The sequence below is a fragment of the Ovis canadensis genome, chromosome 5 (assembly GCF_042477335.2).
Source record: "Ovis canadensis isolate MfBH-ARS-UI-01 breed Bighorn chromosome 5, ARS-UI_OviCan_v2, whole genome shotgun sequence".
NCBI classification, from domain to species: domain Eukaryota; kingdom Metazoa; phylum Chordata; class Mammalia; order Artiodactyla; family Bovidae; genus Ovis; species Ovis canadensis.
Window position 1 is genome coordinate 16,362,897 of NC_091249.1, and position 9,266 is coordinate 16,372,162.

At 45.0% G+C, this 9,266-nt stretch overlaps 1 non-coding gene across 1 annotated transcript; it reads left to right on the plus strand.

Annotated features, from left to right (window-relative positions):
* Positions 1-8,161: 8,161 nt before the first annotated feature.
* Positions 8,162-8,264, plus strand: LOC138441877 (U6 spliceosomal RNA). Its single transcript, XR_011257453.1, has one exon. It is a non-coding gene; the product is annotated as a U6 spliceosomal RNA (small nuclear RNA).
* Positions 8,265-9,266: the final 1,002 nt, after the last annotated feature.

The following is a 9,266-nucleotide window of genomic DNA, read 5'->3' on the forward strand; positions in this document are numbered from 1 at the left end:
GGGCAGCGATGCTGTGCGCGGTTTCCATGGCAGTGAGCTCCCGAGGCCCGCAGCGACCCGCCAGCTTGCTGGTTCGCTCCCACTCCGCACGGGCTCAACTGCTTTGCTGTTGGCAGCCGCCCTCTCCGCTCCTCTTAGCTCCTGGAGCTTTAGAATTTCTTTGGTTACTCCCTTTATGAGTCTGGTCTCTGAGTGAGAGACCTGAAGTTCTGAGCTTATGAAAAGTGCGACTTTGTCTCTGAGCAATGCAATGGCAGGAATTCAGAACGTGAGGGTGGAAAAGTACCAGGAGATGGACCTCTCTGGAAGGAGGCTGGAACTCCGAGGTGAGGCCGATTCTGAGGCCTGAGCTTCCTGCGAAGGGTGGGGGGAGGACGCATCCCGTGGCAGAGAGGGTCCCCCCGAAAGGACCACGGCATTCTCCTCCCAGAAGTCATCGGCACACAGGTTGCTAGAATTCAGAGTCTGTCCGTCTTCGTTTCATCTGATCTCTTCATTTCATTAACTTTAGGGAATTTCCTGGCTGTCCAGTGGTTAGGACTCTGCCCTTCCGCCACAGGGGGCCTGGGTTCCATCCGCAAGGGGTTCAGTCTGCAAAGGTGAAGGTTAAATTTACCGTTAGAAGATTGTATGTGTTGCAGTTACTTGCTGACAGAAATGTCTGCTCAATCGTTGTCCATAACTTTTCAGTGAGGACACAGTATCACAGGATTACTAGGAATTCGGGGTCACCGAAGGGAAATGAAGGACCTTAAGTAGAGAAGGAGGTCAAGGTCAGGCGCAAGTTCACGCGTGCTCTTTCAGCAAGTGCTTCTGGAGTACCTGTCAGCCGTGTTTCCGACGCTGTGTCTTCAGCCCCGTGGTGCTGGGGACCAGGCAGCTTCACAGGCCTGGGACCCTGTGGGCTCTGCCCATCAAGGACACCCGGCTCTGGGCTCTGCCTTGAGGCTAAGTCCTGGTTAACCAGGCTTATCTCCAAGTCAACACTTAGAAGAGTTTCATGGCAGGGATGGAGACAAAGGCTTAAGGCTTAAGGGTTAAGATTCTGTTTGGGAAATGAAGATGCTTTGGATGGGCTCTATCCGAAGCAGTCACGATGGCAACAACGGCAGGGGCTGCCAGGGCGTGGAGTTCTTCCAACTGCTTAAGGCTCTGAAAAAGTGGCCCTGAAGTCACATTTTCTTCTAGTACATACTGAAGAATCACTGAACAGAATGTATTTTAGTATCAAGCACTACTGGAAAACAAAAAATTAAACTCAATTTAAGCCCCGAAATGAGTCGAAGCAATTTATTTAGTTTTCTTCAGGGGCAAAATATTCTTTGCCCTAAATCATCTGCAGTTAAGTCATAAACATAGAATGAAATTCCCTTTAGTAACCCCCTAAGCTAATTAAATGCATTTCTTTGGTTCCATATCACAAGCAGCAAAAGGGAAAGGAAAGAAGGAAAGAGCGAGTAAATTAGTCCACGTGATGACTCTGTGGTTAGACATGTTTTTCACCACTTACTGTGGTTCTTGACTCTGAAACAGGAAGCGAGTGAAGCCAGCCCAAACCCTTGCCAGCAGGGGCTGAATGTGCTTGGGATTCAGGGAGGCAGGCAAATAGCCAGGTGATAGTCCAAGGCTCGGCAACTTGGATTTGGCCCACTGGGGTAGTTGAGGAGGTGGGGGAAGTGGAGGCAAGGTGCAGAGGTGAGAGAGGGAGGCCCACCCAGGTGTGGAACCGAGGCTGGAGGAGCTGAAGGAGGAGGCATGGCGAGAGGCGGGCAGAGCCCACTGGCTTGGAGACGTGGGCCCCACGCTGCGTGTGCAGAGGCCTTCAGATAGGGGAAGTGGGTTTCTCAGATGACTCCGGCTGGTGAGTGAATAAGGAAGGTGAAGTTGTCATGGGTACAGGGAGTCCAGGGAGGCAACTACTGCCAGATCCAGAGGGAGAAGAGATTGGAGTGGGGTTGGAGGGCTGGGCACAGACTCGAGAGAATTATACTCCCCTGCTCTCTCCTTCCACCCAGCTGACGGAGTAGAGGAGGAGCAGCAGGGAGGAGTCAGTTCACACCCCAGGGCTTCTGACTTGGGGAGCTGCCAGACAGACCATGCAGTCCATCAGGATAGCATCATGGCAGTGTGCCTGGGTGGGCTTGATGGTGGGGCAGAGGCAACAAGAGTAATGAGTTTGTGTTTAATTAATGGTATTAGGCACTGTATCAGTCAGGGTTCTGCCAGAGAAACAAAATCAGAAAGATATTCAAGAGAGAGAGAGGTCCATTTATTGCAAGGCTTACGTGTAGGGCTGCCGAGGCTAGGTGAAAATCCACAGGGCAGGCTGTGAGGAAGTGCGGGCTGGGACCGTCAAGGAGGAGCTGACAGTGCTTCTTCCTCAGGGAATCCTCAGTTTTGCTCTGAAGACTTTCATCTGACTGGATGAGGCCCATCCAGCTTACCAAGGATAATCTCCTTTACTTAGTTTCTGAAGAGTATATGGCTTCCCTGGTGGCTCAGACAGTAAAGGGTCTGCCTACAATGAGGGAGACCCGGGTTCGATCCCTGGGTTGGGAAGATGCTCTGGAAAAGGAAAGGCAACCCACTCCAGTACTCTTGCCTGGAAAATCCCACGGATGGAGGAGTGTGGTAGGCTACAGTCCATGGGGTCGCAAAGAGTCGGACACGACTGAGTGGCTTCACTTTTTCACTTTCACATTTAAGCAAAGTTGGTACATAACACTAACCTTCACAGATAGAAAACTATAGAATCGTGAAATATTCAAGTAGTAGGGAATGAGTAAAGGAAAAATGGTATTCCTCCCATCCCAAACTCCTGGAACTTCTCCCCAGAGGAAACCATAGTTAAGAGTTCCTGTGTCTTTATTCAGATGGACGAGGGACCTGGGCAGGAAATGAGAGTTTTTCAGCATTTGGGTAGGATGCAAAGCCATAGGACTGGGTGGAAGCACCCAAGGAGAGTGTGAAAGTCACACAGGAAGAGAAGGGCAGACTGTGAGGATGCCACAGATGGGGACTTGGCAGGCAAGAGACAAGAGAGGGGTATATGGAGGCTTGTCCTGCAGAATCCCAAGCAGCTTATGCATGGCGAGTGAGTCCAGAGCAAGCGCCCAAGAATTCACGCTGGGCGAGCAGCAGAACAGGCAGCAGAGCCCCGGGGAGGATGGCCTTCTTGTCTCTGGTCTGGCGGGGGGAAGCACCTTACCCTCGCCTACCCCTGTGGCTGGGGCCCTGTGTTCAGGGAGGAGGGGTCGAAGCTTTCTCTATGCTGCTGACAAGCAGAGACCAGGGGTTCTTGGCGCTTTGCTTAGGGCTCACCTTAGTGAGTTCTTAGTTGAGCAGAGGTTGTCCTGCAGACTCATTTGGGATTGTGTACAGGAATTTGAGGCCAAGAGGCTGGTACTGTGGGAGGAGAGAGGAGCAGACCCAGCCCGTGGCAAGAGGGAGGGTGAGGAGGAAAGATGGCCGGGGAGCCCTGGGCAGAGGGGCTTTTGCAGATGGTGCAGTGTTGATGCTGTACCCTGTTGTAAACCTGGAGGGGCAGAGTGAGCACAGACTGACAACACGTTTACTTGCTGTGCTTTACCCTGTGGAGCCTGATGCTAGCTCTTGATTGTTAACATCAGAGCTGAACTGCAGGACTGCACTCTGGCTTAATAATCCCAGCGTAAATGCGGAATTCAGCGTGCATGCAAGCGGGCAGCAGCCTCTGTTCCTTGGTGAGAGGCATGGTGGTATAGCCTAGGGCTCCCCCAATACCATTGGCTGGGATAGCTCCCTGTGCCCTCTCACGTGAGCCACGATCGAGACTGAGTTATCTGGTGAGAAAACCCCTCGGAAACCTGGGAAGGACTCAGGCAGCAGTTTGGCAGCAGTTTGGTTACAGACCTTCACACTTTTTGTCCTAAAAACCCTGCAGAAGAACACTGAGTACGCTGAACTTTCCTCCATATCTCAATAACAACATGGAACGGCACCTCTGGTGACCCTAGGAGACAGGGGAAAGCTCCAAGCCGGAGTTACATTTAACTGCAGTCAGAGGCTCTCACGCTTGATCACTAGGACTGGCAGAGAAGAAGGGCGAGAGTCTTGGGGAGAGTCTAACAAGAGCTTCCTAGAAGGAGAAGGTCTTACCCCGAGGAGGAGCTGCTGTAACAAAGATTGAAAATCAGTTGGAGGAGGTCCAGAGATGTAGATGGGCCTGGAGGGCGTCTAGATGTGGCCAACCTACCAATAACTGCTTTAGGAAAAGAGTGGGTCCCTGGAAGGCAGACTCAGTGTTCCTTGGAGACAGCAGTTACTGATAAAGGAACTGGAGATGCTTAGAGGTTGGGAAGAAACCCTTCTGCAGTTTAGTTTGCCCTCCTTTTTCCAGTGTTTTGAGGTAGACCATTAGGTTATTGGTAGGCTCTTTCTTCTCTGTTAATAAAGGAGATAATAGCTATAAGTTTTCCTCTAAGCACTGTTCAGTTGCATACCATAAGTTGCGGTTTGTTGTCTTCATTTTTATTCATCTCAAAGCATTTTCTGGTTTTCCTTTTGACTCCTTCTTTGACCCATTTGTTGTCTAGGAGTGTGTTGTTTAGTTGTCACGTATTTGTGAGCTTTGGGGAGCACTTCTACGCTGGTGGCCTGGCTCTGCAGAGAGTAGGTGAAAGAAACTGTCCTTTGTAGTCACAGAGGAGGGGGCCCTGTACTACCAACATACAGGATTGCCCACTAACAGCTGGTCCAAGAAAGTAGAACTCACTGAAATATCAGTAACATAATAGGTATTACAACACATTTATAAGAATATCATAAGAAAAATAGTGAGAAAGAAAAACAGAATTATTCTGCATATGAAGAAAATACACCAGAAAAAATGTTACTAAAAGTGGGGGAAAATTGTACCCTAACCTTCCAATATATATAAGGCAAAACCAATTCAATATTGTAAAGTAATTAGCCTCCAATTAAAATAAATAAATTTAAATTAAAAAAATAAAGGCATTAGCCACACACACACAAAATAATAATAGCTCAGTGAAGTAGTTGCAGCTTTGAAGAAAGACCACACAGCAGAAATTTAAGACCTTAGGAAAGAAGGAGCTAAATAAAAGGAAGATAGTGAACTATCAGGTCTTGGTAGAAATCAGGAGAGAAACAGAAGAAAATACAAAATCAGAAATGAACACTAAATTAAAAGGAGCTTGAAAGAGAGTAGAGCGGAAAGCACAATAAAGCATATAGAGGTTATCAGTGAGGAAAGAACCTGAAACAGCAATAAGGGAATGAAGCAGGTTAGAGAATCAGTAAAAACTGTGAAAGACTTTGAAATAGGTCAAAAGGATTATGAGGTATCTTTAATGGAAAACTATGCTTCGGAGTGGAATGGAAAGCTAAACACTACTTTCTGGATTATCCCCTCCTGGGTCTGCACCTTTGTGCTGTTTTATAATTTTGTAAATTGTAAATGGGGCTTCTCCGGTAGCTCAGTGGTAAAGAATCCACCTGCAGTGCGTAAGGTGCAGGAGATACGGGTTTGATCCCTGGTTGGGAAGATCCCCTGGAGGAGGAAATGGCAACCTGCTCCAGTGTTCTTGCTGGGAAAATCCCATGGACAGAGGAACCAGGCAGCCTGCAATCCACGGGGCATGCAGAGTTAGACAGGACTGAGCAACTGGACATACACATATATGCAAATTGTAAATAACCAATAGCAATGCAAGTGATTTCTTTCTTTCTTTTTTTCATGTGGACCATTTAAAAAGAGTCTTTATTGAATTTGTTACAATCCTGCTTCTGTTTTACATTGTTTTTTTGGCCATGGGACATGTGAGATCTTTGCTCCCTGACCACTTGCATTGGAAGGCAAAGTCTTAACCACTGGAATGCCAGGGAAGTTCCCAGTGCAAATGATTTTAATCTTATATATGCAAATTAATTATTTATGATGGAAGGAATAATTGACCCCCCATTTTTGTAAGCAGAATAATGCTCCCTGCAAAATGTCCGTGTCATAATCCTTGTAACCTGTGAATATGTTACTCTACATGGCCAAAAGGGTTTTGCAAATATGATAAGTTAATGATCTTGAGATGAGGAGAGTCTCCTGAATTACCCAGAAGGGTCCAATGTAGTTGCAAGGATCCTGTTACCAGCAGGGTCAGTGTTAGAGAAGGAGATGTGACAACGGAAGCTGAGGCTGGAGTGACACAGTCATGAACCAAAGAATGAGGCAGTCTCTTGAAGCTGGAAAAGGCAGGAAACAGACCGGAACACCCGTATTAGATTTCCGACCTCTAGAATTGTAAGGTAATAAATTTGTTGTTTTAAGCCAGTAAATTTGTGATTGCAGCAATAAGAAACTAATACACCCCCCAAAACGTCAATTTTATTTATATCTATTTATAGATTCATTTTACGCTCTATGTATGTCTCTGTCCTTTGAATTCTCCTTTAAGCTGGTTGCAACATCTTATTGATTTATCATTAATCAATGAATTAAATATTTTGTATTTGCTTATTTTATATTTTATGGATTCATGATTTCACTCTTTTAACAAAGTAATTTTTGACAATATTGCCAAGACCATTTAATAGGGAAGAGCAGTCTTTTCAATAGTGCTGTGAAATGGTGCTGGGAAAACTAGATATCAACATGAAAAAGAAAGAACTGTACCCTTATCTAACACCATATGCAAAAATTAAGTTAAAATGGATGAAACACCGAAGTGTAAAAACTAAAGCTGTAAAACACGTTTTTATTTTATTTTTTGTCCACGTGGCTTGCAGGATCTCAGTTCCCTGCCCAGAAACTGAACCTGGACCCCAGCAGTGAAAGGGCGTAACCCTAACACGAGAGCACTAGGGAGCTCCCAGCTATAGGACTCTTAGCTGACAACATAGGGGACATTTCATGACACTGGATTTGGTAATGATTTCTTCGATACGACGCTAAAGGCAAAAAAAGAAAACAAATGGCTAAACTAGAGTTCACCAGAGTTAAAAACTTTTATGCATCAAAGAATACTACCAACAAAGTAGAAAAGTGGAAGAAAATATTTGCAAACACCTATCTGATAACAAAGTATATGGGGAACTCCCTAAAATTAAATAACAAACCCTCCCAACAACCCAATTCAAAAATAAGCAAAAGACTTGAATGGACCTTTATCCAAAAAAAGGTATATAAATGTCTAGTAAGCACTTGGAGAGATGCTTAACATCAGGAGTCATGAAGGAATTGCAGATGCAAATCACAGTGAGATATCACTTCACGCTTATCAGAATGACTATGATAAAACAGAAAACAAGTGTTGGTATGGCTATGGGGAAAATGCAACCACTGTGCATTGCTAGTAGGAATATAAACCGGATTTGATTATATTTAAAAAGAACCTTCCACCCTGCTTCCGGAAAGATGGAGTAGACGTACTTTTTCCTGGTCCTCCTGTTAAGTACAACTAAAACTCCTGGAAGTTGTGGATAAAATGAACGCAAGAAGACTCTGAAAGGTAGAGAGATAGAAGCCGACAAAGTAAAGGACTCCACGAAGCCTGCTCTCTGAGGTCAAAGGGCCAGAAAGATATAGCCTGGCAAGACACAAAACTTTTAGACAATAACTGCTCTACTTCAGCCAGACTCCACAGATGCAAACGATGGCCCCAGCCCATCCGTGTCAGCACAGGCCGTGAGGAGCGCCTAGACTTCCGTTCTCGTGCGTGTGGTGTCACTCCAGTTGTGTCCAGCTCTTTGCGACCCTCTGGCCTGTCCTCCCGTGTCCATGAGATTCTCCAGGCATGAATACTGGAGTGGGTTTCCATGCCCTTCTCCAGAGGGTCTAGACTTCTGTTCTTGCCATGCTGTAATGAGGTAGCTCCATCTATGCCTCCATTAGTAGGGTGCTGGCAGAGAAGGCCAAGTGAGGAGCCAAGACTTCTATACTTGTTGGGTGAAACACAGAACATTGCCAATGATGAATATGCTTGAAACAAATGAAAAAATAGGACGTCTCAGCAAAGAAATAGAAGATATAAAGAACCCTGAAAAATTTCGTACCTAAATGTGCAGTAACAACAACAAAAACCTCAAAAACTGGCCTAAGAGTAGGATGGAGAGGATAGGGGAAAGAATCAATTAAATCAGTTAAGTTAAAGATAGAATGATATAGTGCTTGCTTTAGCAACATATATACTAAAATTGGAATGATACAGGGAAGATTAGCACAGCCCCTCCACAAGGATGATGTGCAAATTTGCAAAGTGTTCCATATTTAAAAAAAAAAGATAGGATGAAATATATTATCCAGTTGAAATAATGGTGAGAAAATAAAGTGGTGAAAAAAAAGAATAGAACTTCAGAGACATGTGGGCCTCTAACAGAGATCTAAAATTTATGCCATCAGAGTCCCAGGAAAGGAGAAGACATGGGACTGAAAATATTTGAAGAAATAATGGCTGAAAGATTCTTAAATTTGGCAAAAAAAAAAAAAATCCAAACAAAAACAAGACACCTGAATGTACAATAAGAAAATGAGTGAACTCAAAGGTAAACTTGAAGAAATCTACGTCAACACACATCCGTCAAATATCTACAAGCTAAAGACAAATTAAAAGAACCTTGAGAGTAGCGAAAGAGAAACAATGCGGAAACCTTTGGCGAGAAACAATTAAAATTTCAGCAGATTTCTCACCAGAAACCATGGAGACTACAAGGAAGTGGTACAGTATTGTTTCAAATGCTGAAAAAAAATGACTGTCAACCCAGAATTGTGTCAAGCCCATGAAAATACGCTTCAGCAATATAGGGAAAATCAGGATATTCTCAGATGAAGGAAAACTAAGAGAATTGGCTGCTAGCAGATCTACCATAAAAAGAATGGCTAAGGTAGTTCCTCAAACAGAAAGGAGATAACAAAAGAGGGATCTTGGAACATCAGAAAAGAACAATGTAGATAAATACAGAAAAGAAGAAAAATGTACATGAATACAATAGACTTCCCCTCTTTATTTTTGATGATTGAAGTAAAAATTATGACACCGTCTAATGTGATACTGGGAGGGACTGGGGGCAGGAGGAGAAGGGGACGACCGAGGATGAGATGGCTGGATGGCATCACCGACTCGATGGACGTGAGTCTGAGTGAACTCTGGGAGTTGGTGATGGACAGGGAGGCCTGGTGTGCTGTGATTCATGGGGTCACAAAGAGTCGGACACGACTGAGCAACTGAACTGAACTGAACTGAATGTGGGGCTCAGTGTTTATAGAGATAATATTT